General features: G+C 32.6%; 1 protein-coding gene across 1 annotated transcript in view; it reads left to right on the top strand.

Annotated features, from left to right (window-relative positions):
- The window catches only part of LOC140447948 (uncharacterized), a 421,074-nt gene that overhangs the window by 114,514 nt on the left and 291,805 nt on the right, over nt 1-14,755 (top strand). The gene's annotated exons all lie outside the window — the stretch shown is intronic.

The raw sequence follows: 14,755 nt of genomic DNA, 5'->3' as shown, positions 1-14,755 counted from the left end.
TGCTTCTGTTTGGAGAAGAATCCTGGAACAGGCCAAGACCCAAAAAGGGTTGTCGAGCCAGTGATGATGATGATGGTTTGTTTGCTTCAGTTTATTGCTTCATACGGAGATGGGTTTTTTCTGGCGTCTCTAGTAATACCAATATAGTGGATGAAAGTTTAATTTCCTGGTTTTTAATTTTCGTTTAATACAGGCGTGCACTGAATCGACTTCCATCTGGGTACGCCCAACTTCCAAAAACTTTTGAATAATTTGTACATTATGCTAAAGTTTAGCAAAGCGTTGGACATAACACAATTTCTATTTTGCGCCGCACATCCGTCCGAATATATTATGATATATGCCTATAAGGCAAGAGGTAAATGTAGAGGCTACCAGTTGATTGTTCTGGTCCTCATAAAACCAGTAACAAGTAGCGTGTTTTGTAGTCACGTTATATACTGTGATGTTATGGCAGCACAATTTTGTTTTATAATAAAAAGCATTTGTCTGGATGAATGGTGCAAGTTTTATAGCCTGAACATCGAGTTCCAGGGTGATTTGATTCCCAAGTGCTGCCTCGTTTTTATCTTTGTCTTTTGCAGCTCTAGCTGTAACCTTTTCGTTAATATTATTCTGCCAAATATTCTTCATAATATTTCCACTTCTGTAGCTTGCACAAGTATTACATTGATCCCTTTTCGTGGGCAAAATTGAAATATTTTTCTTGACAATCATTGCACTAAAGGTCGTCCTGCTTACACATCCTGTTTCTTGTTCACACTTACTAAGGTAGAATTTATAGACATCCATTATCGTATGGAACGTAGGTTCTAAATACAATTTGGAGGAGCATTTTCTAGCATATTGTGAAGGCATTTTTGGGAGGGCATTTAAAAAATTGTGTGGAAAGTCTATGTTGTCTATTAGTTTCTGATCAGTTTTGTATCGTTTACCACCTGGAGCATGAGGCATTTCAAAGGAACTTTGTTTAACTCAATATTGTACCATCCGATACTTAAGAGCGTAGGCGCAAAATTTCGGGTCAATGCTTTTTAAATGCATTCATTTTTTTTTGAATCCTGAGAAAACTAATAAATATTTTTGAAAAATTTGCAGAATCAGAATGAAAGATTGCATTATTACTGAGGGCCGAAAGTCCCTTAGAATAAACAAAAAGTTTTTTTGAATGAGATATTTGAAATTAAAAATTACACTAAATTTTCTCTTCTTTTTCACCCCTGTAACTTATTAAAATAAACATTATAGAAGTTTTCAGGGACTTTCGGCCCTCAGTAATAATGTAATCTTTCATTTTGCGTTTAAATTTTTCAAAAATACTTATTAGTTTTCTCAGGATTCGAAAAAAATGAATGCATTTAAAAAGCATTGGCCCGAAATTTTGCGCCTACGCTCTTAATTCCAAGCGTGTCTAAAAACATGTGTCGGCAAACCTGTAACTGTTCTTGTCCATTATTTAAATGGTACTGTAAACTTTTGGTACTTACGTCTGGAGTCATCTCAATGAACAGCATTCTTTATTTTATTAATATGCTTTACATGTGCTGAAACAAAAGCATGTCTTTGTTCCCAAGTTATTTTCTAAAAATGCTCGAAAGTTCTTTTTCTAACGTCTTCTGTACGTTACGTGTATACAATTTATACATATATCATTAGTTCATCTACAAAGTTATCTAAATAAGCAAACATCCATAGATACAAAAAAAATTGCACATGGTTTATTTTATAAAAAATATGCAGCAATAATATGATAGAAATGAAGAAAATAGCTTAATTTATAAATCATATAGATTGAAAAATAAAATACATTCAGTTTGAGTTATCACAAACCCGAACTAAGTCACTTTTGTAAAAGTTAATATTTTTAAGATAATTTTGAATCTTCTCTACATAAAAAAACCAATTTCATGTACCATAAATCTATGAATCATATCCGTAAGTAACTTGGCAACTTAGGTACCCGGAGTCCAAAAAAATCTCATTTAATCCTAAATGGATTAAAAAAATTTCTGACGTTTTGGTTCTTCAAAACATTCTGAAGTTGTTGTCTCTACGTCGCAAATTTGGCCTTCAATCACATTCACTGAAGGATTGGTCCATTAACAGAATCTTAGCTGATGTTGAGAATATTTTGTCGTTTTCTGACAATCCGGACTTTCTAGATCTTAGGTAATCGTCCAACAATATCTTGTTGAATTTTTTTACTCATCTTCCTCGTCAACTACTTTCTCAGATAAATAAAGTGTACAGAGAAAAGGTATCGTTTTTAAATACCCACCCTAACTTGTTAATCTCAGGAGTTATAAAGGGAATGCTACGGTCTTAATAAAGAAAGACCAATATTTTAGTCCAAGTTAGATGATGTGAGATATTATCATCCTCTGCCTTTCAATCCATGTTCCAAATTTACTAATAAAATTAATAAATACATTACTTACTTAAAAAATAATAGCATATTATTAAAACCTTAGCTAAATCACTACATAATTATGACGGTTATGCACCGAGATTTTATTGTCTACCTAAAATACACAAGCTTACATTGAGCATGAGACCTATTGTATCCTCAATTATCGCTCCTAACACCAAGGTTGCTCAGTTGACAGACGTTTTGTCTACATCTTATAATTATAAGAATGATTTCAATACAGTTAATTCCTTTCAATTTAGTAAATTCATTAATGAATTCCAGTTACCACAAGGGTACATTTTAGTAAGTTTTGATGTAGTTTAACTTTTCACTAACTTACCTCTGGCAAGTGTCCTATCTTCCTTAAGTAACCATTGGACTTCTATCCAACCAAACTCACCTGTCTCTTGGGATGTGTTTGCAGAATTACTACAATTAGTCTTCAATATTAATTTCTTAGTGTTTAATGACAAATATTATTTATAAATTTTTGGAACACCTATGGGTTTCGCGATCTCACCCGTCGTTGTCAATTTTGTTTTTAAAGACTTAGTTTAAGACCGATTAAGGTTGTTAGATTTTGAGATTCCTTTTATTAAGCGTTATGTTGATGACCTAATTCTAGCTTTACCACCAGACACCCTGTCAGTGTTCAACGATTTTGATCCTCACTTACAATTCACTTGTGAATTAGAGAACTACATTACGAAGACCATACCGTTTTTGGATATGCGTTTTTTTAGAATAGCAGATAACACCTTGATTACAAGTTGGTATAGGAAACCCATGGCTTTTAACAGTTTTCTTAACTACTACTCCTTTCTTCCATTTAAATACAAAATAAACCTCATTCAAGCACTTAGTTTTAGTTTACACAGATTGGTCACATGCGGTTATTCAAAAAAATCCCTTCTTTTACTTAGAAGTATTGTTATTGAAAATTTCTACCCTTCCTCCTTAATTAATAAGTATCTTTTCTCGAGAAGTTATGGTTCCACAATTAAGGATTTACCCAATGGTGACCAATGAAGGTCAATTTCAAGTAACACTCTTAATATTACATCTCTGCAAACTACAACACATGGAACTCCTTTGGCTATGACAATATTACGTTATTTTTCACTACCTTACTTTTCTCAAAATACACACAAACTTATTAAACTATTTAAAAATATACCAGATAAATTATCAATAAAAAACGCAAAAACTGCCAGGAGGTTATTTTACAAGACCCTGTTATCCCAACTAGAACAAATCAATGTTTATCACATACCCTGTGCTGAATGTATTTCTTGTCACATAGGTCAGACTGGGTGGCCACTTAAGGGTAGATTAACCTCCCACTGCAGTGATAGTAACTTATCTAAGTACACTTGTGCTCTGGTACAACATGCTATCACTGCCAAACATAAGGTTAATTTTGAAGATATTAAAATTGTCTGCAATGAAAGAAATTTCACTAAAAGACAGTTTCTTGACATTTGTTACATACTTAAACATCCGAATGCTCTCAATAAGGGAACTGACATTAGTAACTTGAGTCAAATCTATTATTCTCTAATTCTGCAGAACTGAATTATAATTATGTTTTATAAATAAACGTAAGACCCATACTTGAATACGCTGGACCAACGTGGTATCCTGATCTGGTTCGAGACAAGACTATGTTGGAAAACGTCCAAAGAAAAGCCACCCGAATTTCTTTGGGACCGAGAAGACCTTCCTATGCAGAAAGACTTAGTATGGCTAACGTGGAGACTTAATTACAACTTTTAAAATATTAAAATTCAATTTTGGAAATCTCGATGAAATTTTTATCATTAATCAAGATAAACGCCTCAGTTCAAACTGAAGAAAGAAAATTTTTCTATAAGATCAAGGCAGAACTTTTTACCAAATAGAGTTTTTGAGTGCTGGAATAACCTTAACGATAACATTGTCTCTGCTCCCTCTACCAATTCGTTCAAAAACAGACTTGACCGTTTTACATTATAGTTAAAATATTGTTTTTCTTTTAAACCAAAAATTGTAATTTTATTTCTTTTATTTGTAATTTTTGTTTTTTTAACTAGTAGGTTATTAATGAAATTTCTTTGTTTTTGGGCATAATAGGGACTTAGATCCTCTGCCCTCGCTTATGTATAATAATAATAATAATAATAATACAGTTTTCAGTAACTGATATTTAATAATTACGATACATATCTTAACTTACTAATTCCTTAAACTAATAATTATGTAAATTGATAACATTAAATAATTAAATAATTGTATCTGGATATAATATTTAATCTTCAATCTGAGTAAACAAAAAAAATTCGCCTATACAATATACAAAAAATATTTTATTTGTAAAAAGAGCGTTCTATTTTTGGTGTAAACTTCGTCCCTGCTCGAGATTATATCAAATAATAGGATTTTACCATGCAATCTGGCATTGTTCAGTTTTAATATGGCACATATTTGACGAATTGACGCGTTTAATCTGGTATTATGAGAATTTAGTTGAATAAAAATCCCTATTTTCTTTCTATTCGAAAAGTCGTAGATCTTTTATACTTCCAAACATTATAAAACCAGACGATTTGTTTTAAATAATAATCTATTTAATTTGTGTGTAGAAGTTTTGTATAAGTATTATTATTAAGAAAATAACAATTTTACTCTCCAAAGCATTTGAATTTGAATGTATTATATGTAGAATGGGCATTATAAATTGTAAAAGGTCGTATGTGTTTAGCAACACCGCGACATATAAGATCTTTTGACTGTATATATGAACGATATAATGGCAGTATTTCTAGCAAAATCGATCAGCTTTCTAGGAGGTATGTTTTTTTATCTTCGAGGGTATAAGACCATCGCCTCAAGTCCCCTTAAAATCTTAAGCCCTGTTCAAAACAATGCTATGTCTTTGCTTAGTCTATGTTCTGTCGTTTTATTTTTCATTTTTATGTCTGGTGCAGTTTTTATATGCTTGCTATGCAATTAATATGAAATATTGCAAAGGATCTAAGCAATTTCTGAAAATTACGACGTGTTTAATGCAGTGAAGACTTCGTTTGATACTATGGCAAAAGTCAGCCTAATTTCATCTAAAATATTAAAAACTATACCTAGAAAAATTCCTAAATAGGTGCTCCGAAGATTTCGCTTGAAATTGGAAATCTTAGAATATATTATAACAAACATAAGAAGAAGCATGGGGATCATATTAAAAGCAGAAAACACTGCACCAACAGGAAATGTAATTAGGTTTAGTCAATTAAATATGGCCATTATAATGAGGGGATATTTAGCGAAAAAAATTTTTATAATATGAAGAGATTGTGTAAAATTTCAATCACCCTTATCAAATGGTTTATTATATTAATGTTAGGTATTTGTTAAGCAAGTTTAATATAAATAATTTGAGCCCATTTGTCATCCCACTCATATCGATATGATAACCCTGTTAAAATAAACGCAAAAATTGTTGATTTTGCATTAATCCCAATAAGCTCGATTTTGTCCAGGTGTTAAATACGTCATTACAAATGCTATGCTAAAACCTCCAATCGATTCCGCTTGTGCATTGTTTTTTATCGCGATCAAAGGTCACAAATGTTCGTTTTTTGCGTATATCTCTGAAACTATGGGAGTTACCGGAAAAATGAATGGTAGAAAGTTTGTAGATCGTAAAATTCTCTACAAAAAGATATAAATACTTTTTTCCCTACTAAATATCGTTCTCGATTTTGATTATCAAACCTGTAAAATACGAATATGTATGTAGTTATTATTAAGTTGCAATATGCATCGTTTAATAAACACGGTCATGTCAGGTGTAAATAGGAAATGAAAATGCGACAATTTGACGTCATGGTATGCATTATCACTTTTGATCACTCTGTAGGTACAAGCTCGAGAAATAATATCGTTTCGTATTTGAAGGTTTTGTGGCATCGAAAATCGTAGTGGAACTTAGTTTCCATGTACTTAAGTATGCCTTTTTTGGAATTATTGGTCATATTATTGGGGAAAGTGGTATAAAAGACGTGCTCTGCTGTCTTTGTTGTCGAGCTTGTAATAAATAACATAGTTATGAACAAAAATATTGAAATTTGACAGATGACTGAAGCATTCCTTGATCAGTTCAATCAAAATCTAAAGAAGTATAAAGAACTAGGACAAACTGCAAAACTATGGACTCAATATTTTCAATGCACGTATGGCGGATTGGCAAGCTAATTTGAGTAGCGTTCAAGAAATGCTTTCTTACTTTACGTATTAAGACATTTTCCTTATGCGAAATATGCTCACTTATATTTGCAAGATATGCTACAATTAAACAACATTTACTACAATCAAACGGCCAAAATCAAAATAGAAGACCAGTAAACTGATAAAATTGCAATAGAACGTGGAGTACGACAGGGCTGTATTTTGTCTCCATTGTTGTTCAATATTTATTCTGAATGGGTATTTAAGGAAGCTAGACGGTTGTGCGAAAGGAATACTAATAAACGGTGAATGGTTGAATAACATTAGATATGCAGATGACACTATAGTTTTTGCCGATAATCTGAATGACTTACAGATATTAACAAATCGCATAACAGAAGTCAGCAACAGATACGGACTAGCTCTTAACATAAAGAAAACCAAATTTATGACAATTAGTAAAAAACCAATACTAAACGCTCAACTTACAATCAACCAACAGAATATCGAAAGAGTCAAGCAATATACATATCTAGGCACCAATTTAAATAGCCAATGGGACCACTCAACAGAAATTAAACAGCGAATAATAAAAGCAAAAGCAGCATTCGTTAGAATAAGAACCATTTTCAACAGTCGAGACATATCATTAAAAACAAAATGCCGTCTATTGAACACAGTTCTGCTCTACGGAATGGAAACGTTGACACTGAATGTTGCATCTACGAATCGGCTCGAAGCTTTCGAAATGTGGTGTTATAGGCGCATCTTACGTATATCCTGGGTTGACGGAGTTACTAATGTGGAGGTCCTGCGAAGAATGGGGAAAGAATGTGAAATTCTCATGACCGTCAAAACTAAAAAGTTGGAATATCTAGGACATGTAATGAGAAATCAAGAACGTTACGGCCTTCTCCAGCTGATTCTCCAAGGGAAGGTAAATGGTAAGAGAGGACCAGGAAGAAGACGCATTTCCTGGCTTCAAAATTTACGAAAGTGGTATAACACGACTACCACTAAACTGTTCTGCGCTGCAATAAACAAAGTAAAGATAGCCGTGATGATCGCCAACATCCGGAACGGATAGGCACTTTAAGAAGAAGAAGAAGATGCTACAATTGAAAAACTTGGTTGATGATCCTAAGGATTATGAAATATGTGTACGAGGATTTTTTACTGTTAGACTAGATTGATATATTAAATTTTTGAACGTCAATCGATGATGAAGTCAATGAAAATAGATTCTGGAGTTCTTGCTGGAGGGGGTAGTAGAAGAGAGCGTCATAAGAAAATAGATTTATGACGATTCCCGCGTAAAAAGAGATATTGAAGACATCATGAAACTTCTTAAATGGTTTTTATCCAATGATCCTTTTCCTGAGTTCAACAAAATCGTGTTCATTGTCAGTTGAGTCGCTGGTCATCATAAAACTGCGTCTATGAGTTAAATTGCAAGCCAAACATTAAATAATATTAAATTAAAACGTGCTGATAAAGTACTACTCCGATAAACTATGAACAGTATCGTTAAAATCCATGATGATGATGAGAAGGTTACTCCTACAATATTTTTAACAAAGCTAATAGCAATTGATTTTTGTGCTTATTTTAGCCAAAATATTAAGTCTAAAATATTAAGCATTAAAAGATCTAAAATCTACAATTTATGAGTTAATAACAGCTTCGGACTGCAAAGCAACCGATAGGGCGCTACAAAGTAAATTCGTATTAGTACCCGGGCATAAACGAATTTTTTATTTTTTATAATGAGATTGCTGATAGCCTTGATAAAAGAAGCAAACACTCTTTTTATTGGACCAGAGCTATTCTGCGGTATAGCAAAAACCCTCGAGTGAAAGATGTCTAAAAAAAGCCTACTGGAAAAATATTTCCTTGAGCTTTAGAGGACAGATTTAGAGCAATCACGAGTGTTCTCACTGGACATTGCTCACTCAGATATCATCTCTGGGAAATAGGCAAATGGACAGAGCACCGTGTAGATTCTTAGAGCAAGCCCTGGATGAACCAAGCAAACATGCTGTCTGCAACTTCAAGGCAAATGTTCGTAATTGTCATTAAGTACCTGAAACGGATCTTTTGAGAGCTTGACCAGATAAAAAATATTTCTAATAAAAGGATAATATAATTTTTTAGAAGCCGAGATCTGTTTGATTGAATATAGATGTAGTCTTTACACAAAAGGTCTTACGGGTAGCGGTGTGTAAAGGTCTTCGAGATCAGTCAAGTCCTGTGAAATCTACAATCATGTTTCCATTGTTTTGTCTTGATTCCATTGGGAGAGATATTCTTCTGTTAATTATCTGCTATATACTTAAATAAGAATATAATCACATCGAAATTGTTAAACTTTAAATAAACCAAACGACACGTCTTGCCTCTTGTAGTATGGGCAAAATAAGTTTGTATTATTCTTTTGAAATTTCATATATGTATTTGATGTCATTATCTGTTTTTATTCTAATTTCTGCTTGGTTTATAGTTAGTGTGTTAAGTGGCTTTATTGTCTTTTACATCAGTTACACCGTTACCATTATCGTTGAACCATCTCTCGACACCTTTTTACCATTGTTGACATACAAATGCGTGTCACATCTATAATACCTTATTACAATTGGCATTAAATGTAGCAATCAATGGTGTATGTTGTGAGACTTCTATTACAGAATACTGATTATCTGTGATGAATAATTTAGACACCTCCTACAAATGTCAGATGTGTTAATGTTCCACCTAAGCGTCAGGTTCAGGAATCTCTACACTTACATTCTTGATCTTTACACATAATTATTTGGAAAAAAGGTATGTAATGTGCAACTTTAATTGCGTTTCCTTTATTGATTCACATTTATTATTACTCAGAAATGTTTTTTTCAAAGTTAAAAATCACCAATATCAATTATGTTCAAGTGCTGTTTGATCCGCTTTATTTATAAGATACCAAAATAGATTTAATGCAATTTTATAAGTAAACGTCACAAATAGAAAATAATTTAAAAACTTGGCAACAAACACAGGAAGGTATACAATACAGTTATTTATTGGAACTTGGTTTCGAGTTTTGGCACGAAATGTCTAGAAATTTCAGTTCGACATCTATTACATACTACTTACTATAAAATACTATTTTAAACTTTTACCCCAGCCTTTTTTGTCTTACATGAACCAGAAATACGATAACATATAAAAAGATAGACATAACGAACTGCTTACGTACGATGACGGAATCTGTTTGTAAAACAAAACGAATATGTATATATATACAGGATGCTTCACATATACCGCAAAATATCTGTTGGTCAAAATGTCTATAGGTGGCATAGACTACAGGTAGTCGTATCTACACATCTTATATATTTATATACATCGAATTATAATACCGGACCATAAGTTATATCCATCCATTAACTTGTTACTTTTATTGGAACGGCTTTCGCGATTTATAGAAATTTTGGTTTGTGAGGGTTTTGCTGATCATCGTGTCCAGACTATACATGATACCGACGGGAAAATGTTACTTAAATAATGCCCCAGAGAATTGGTAATGTTGGGGGATTATAGCCTTGGCATAGTATGGACTCCATAGCCTGAAAGTACTTCGTCCAATTCGTGGGATTAAACTGGAGACAGAAACAAATAAAGATGGCCCGGAAGAGGACTCGGAAAAAGTAATTTTTCTAAGTTGACAAACAAAAATTGGGGTCCCGAAGACTCGGTGATAGACCCCCGTTAGATTGACCACATCTTTTTTTGTTGTGAAAACTGTAGCGTTCATTATAATGTAAGCAAACTATTTACTCATGTACGCAAACAATCCAGGCCCTTCTGCTTGTATCAGAGAGTTTGGGTGCGGTTCTTTTAAAATTCATATACAATCTGTTTGTATGATTTTTAAAATTAAAATTAGTCGGGTGCCATTCCTTAATGGTTTACCCTCTTAAGGAAACGATCTTTATTATTTTGTAACGAACAAAAAAGTTATTAAAATATTCTACGTTAAAAGGTTACCAGAAAAAGGTCATCCCAGAAAAGACATAAACGGTCTGTGTTTCACAAATCAAAAACGTGAGATTCCTATACTTCGTTCACAAATTGTTAAGAGCACGAAATATGCGTCAAACTCATAAAACGGTCGTAATTCATAGGCGTTCCTAAGGTGTTTATTCATTAAATAATAATATAATGTTTTAATACTGTTATATATAATATTAATAATATTTTAATACTAATATATTTAGCAAAAAAACAATTAAAACACGACTAATGTTGGTTATTATATTATATTAAAAAAAATAAGAATTTGTCCATTAACAATTTTGTAAATAAGAATACCTTATCTCTTTGGATATTTCAATACTAATCTTCGCGTTTAATCACTTTACTAGAAAACCTGGAATTCATATCCGAAGGTACTATTCGTCCCAAGATAATTAAGATGGAATTCCCCAGATTTTTAATAATATAATTATATTCGAAACTTAACTTGAAAGGGTGAAGTTATTACGAACGAAAACAATTTTTTTGTTCAGTACGTTTTTGATCGCATGTAATTTACGGCTCGTCGGTGTTTCCGCGTCTACGGCAGTAATTAGCGTCTCGAATATTTCTTTTGCGAATTATATGCAGTGCGTGAGTGATTTTTTATTCCATATACCTACGAACATATGCGTACCTTTCGCTCGTGCTCGTTTTGTTGGATTGTTTGTGATGGCTTCATCATCAAGTTTTACACCGGTACTGTTGCGTACAGTCAGTAAGTCTGTCTATTCACCAAGAGAGAAGACTATTGTCCTGAATTTTCACGATGCTCTGGTTTCTCAGAATCCCACAAACACTGTTTGCAACATAGTCGAAAGTTGTGCCAACATGACTGGCGTAGGAGAGTCAACTTTATATAGGTTCCTATCAGAAAGAAAAAAACACGGTATAGCTAACCCAAACACAAACGAACACTTAAAGAGAGGGAAAAAGCCTATTGAAATTGATGAATTTGCCAAAAATAGTATTCGAAGGAAAATTCATGGATTTTTTTTCAAAAAAGAAATACCACACCTAAACAAAATTTTACAAGAAGTTAGAGACAACCCGGATTTGCCTCATATCGGACGAACTAAATTGTGGCAAGTTTTAAAAGAATTAAATTTCCGGTGGGAGAAATCAGACCGAAAATCACTTTTGATTGACCGGGAGGAGAAGATGATGTTGGAGAAGAAATTATCTAAGATTCATACGAAAATTCCGGGCTGAAGAAAGGCCCATCTTCTACCAGGATGAAACGTGCGTAAACTCAGGTGATACTCTAAAAAAAATTTGGTCAGATAAAAATATATTAAGCTCCAGGCAAGCCTTTATGGAAGGTTGGTCTACTGGTATCTCCCCGCCTTCTGGTAAAGGCAGTAGATTAATAATTTCTCACATTGGCAGTGAAAAAGGATTTGTAAGCATGGTTTGTTGGAATTTCATTCCAAAAGCACAAAAGACTATCACGAGGAGATGACAGCTGATGTTTTCGAAGAGTATTTTGAGCAAATGATTGAACACATACCACCAAATTCAATTATAGTATTAGATAATGCACCTTATCATTCACGACTAGTAGAAAGACTTCTAACGAATGCGTGGAAGAAACAGGATATTGTTGACTGGCTGCGGAATAAGTATCTGCCTTACGAAGATGGAATGGTAAAAGCAGAACTTTTAAAAATTGCCCGGCAACACAAATCTAAGTTCAAGAAATACGTAGTTGACAAAATGGCGGAAAGGCGAAACATCACAGTCTTTAGACTTCCCACCCTACCACTGCGAAATAAATCCAATTAAACTCATTTGGGCACAAATGAAAAGTTATGTGGCTAGAAAAAATACGTCATATAAAATACAAGCTGTACGTGAATTGTTATACGAGTCTTTATAACATATTACAAAACAAAACTGGAAAGATGCAGTAAGACATGTAATAGAAGAAGAACAAAAAATGTGGGATCTTGATAACATAATTGATGCGACCGTAGAGATTATTAACCTAATTATTAACCCTCAAGACGACTCGGATTCCGAAGTTGATCCTATTTATTTTGAATTTGAATAGTTTTCTAATCGTAATTATATAAGGTAAGTAATAGTAGTTGTAATCGTAAGGTATTAAAGGGGAAAGGCGCAAATTGTCTCCTGTCAAAATGTTCAATGTGTTTTAAATGTATCCATTTTTTTTTCAAATCCTGAGAAAATAAATAAAAAGTTTCTTTTGCATGCAATATTTTCAATTAAAAATTATACTATATTTTCTCTTTTATTTTCACCCCTGTTACATAACATATTAAAATAAACATTGTAGAAATTTTCAGGGACTTTCTGCCCTAAGTAATAATGTAATCTTTCATTCAAAGTACAATTTAAAAAATATATTTATTTAGTTCAAATAAATGTTTCAATTATATACTCTACGACACTGGTCGTTCATTTCTAACCATTCAAAATACCCCGTAATAGGATTATAAGGTATTGTATTCCTTCAGATATAAGGTGGGTTAGTCGAAAACGTCTTAAACCGTCAGTTTTAGGTTGGTTTTTACTATTATATCATATTACCTATCCTCTCTGTATTTCAGTTTTCTAATTAGGGTTAAACTTGTAGTGAGCTATCAACAAATTGTGAACCGACTATAGAAGAAAACAAACTTTTGAACAAAATACAATCTCCTATTCTAATCTTATAGTCTATATTAATTTATATTAAATTCCGTCATTTGTCATTTTTTGTTTTAAAATTATATCTTCAAATACCATACCTATTAGTTAAATTTTTTTTCTTGCTTTTCTTTGTTTGTTTAAACTTTGGATAGTTACTCTTGTTAATGACCATATCTGTCACAGTCATGTTAATTTAGATTGTTATTTTTTAAAATGACATACCTACTATTTGTAAATAGATATTTAGAATACTCTAATATTTAGAAATTGGAATACGATGTAAATTGTGTTTGTAAATAAATGAGTTGTCAATATTTAAAATCTTGCCTGTTTTTAACTTTTTTGAAAAGAGATCAATAACTCAAAAGTATAAATTTGATTATATAAAATACGTTCAAACTTTTTTGCGTAATCTAAAAACACAATAATATTTATATAGTTGAATGTTATAGTAGTTGAATGTTATTATTAAAATAACAACGTGAAAGGTAATTATATAGTCTAGTCGTCATAGAGGAAAATGCCACTGAACCTCTAAAAATCATACGAACAAGCTGAATTGTACTGAGAATGTCAATTTTGACCCCAAAAAATGCAACAAAATTTGCCATTTCTATCCCCAGGCTTCCCTCTACCCTCCTCGTTAGGAGCGAAAACGGAAAATATCGATTTACCAAGAATCTTTACGCCGTAGAAAAAAATGTTTTAAACAAGAAATATAGCTGAGATAATTTTGCATGTTCATTCACTTTATTATGTTCATTAGCATTGTCAAAAATGTTCATTAGCATTTGTTCTGTAGAATGAACCGAACCGTTTCTCCCAGAAACAACGCTTAAAGGGACCGACGATTTTGAATGTCAGTTACCCTCGCGAAATAAATTTTTTAAATAAAGTTTATATTAACTCGACAGTAAAACTTTGACATCTTTTGATCAGAGTGTCGTAAAATGTAGCGTAAAATGTAAAGAGGAGTGAAAGGGAGAAGCTTTTTGAAGAAGAGAGTTGGGTTATATGTTGCTGTGCTGTAAAATGAACATCAAAGTCGAGAGAGTTATATACCAAAATGTTTTTACCTGTTTTTTTTTCGATTTAACATCGCGTGTATATACTAGTTCGCTCCTGCGCGCGCCGCGGTCAGATTTTAATATCTCACAGAAAAGGGGTAAATTCGCTCCGGCCATATATTTCTTAGAAAAGATATTTGAATAATGTCTTCTCAAACTTTGTATTTACCTATTAATAGAACACTACCATCATTGTTTAAAAAAGAATGAGTCTTTTATCCGTCAGAAAAGATATTTTCTGACGGATATTCTCAAGTTAAAGTTGATTTCATGTAATCGAATGAACTATCTTATAAGTAAAGTCGTCCCAGGAACGCAACTCAACAATATTGGCAATATCATTTTAAAGTCGTCTACTTTAAAATGT

This window comes from Diabrotica undecimpunctata, chromosome 8, assembly GCF_040954645.1.
Source record: "Diabrotica undecimpunctata isolate CICGRU chromosome 8, icDiaUnde3, whole genome shotgun sequence".
Taxonomy (NCBI): Eukaryota; Metazoa; Arthropoda; class Insecta; order Coleoptera; family Chrysomelidae; genus Diabrotica; species Diabrotica undecimpunctata.
The sequence above is the reverse complement of the archived record's forward strand: the minus strand, read 5'-3'. Positions and strand labels throughout refer to the sequence as shown.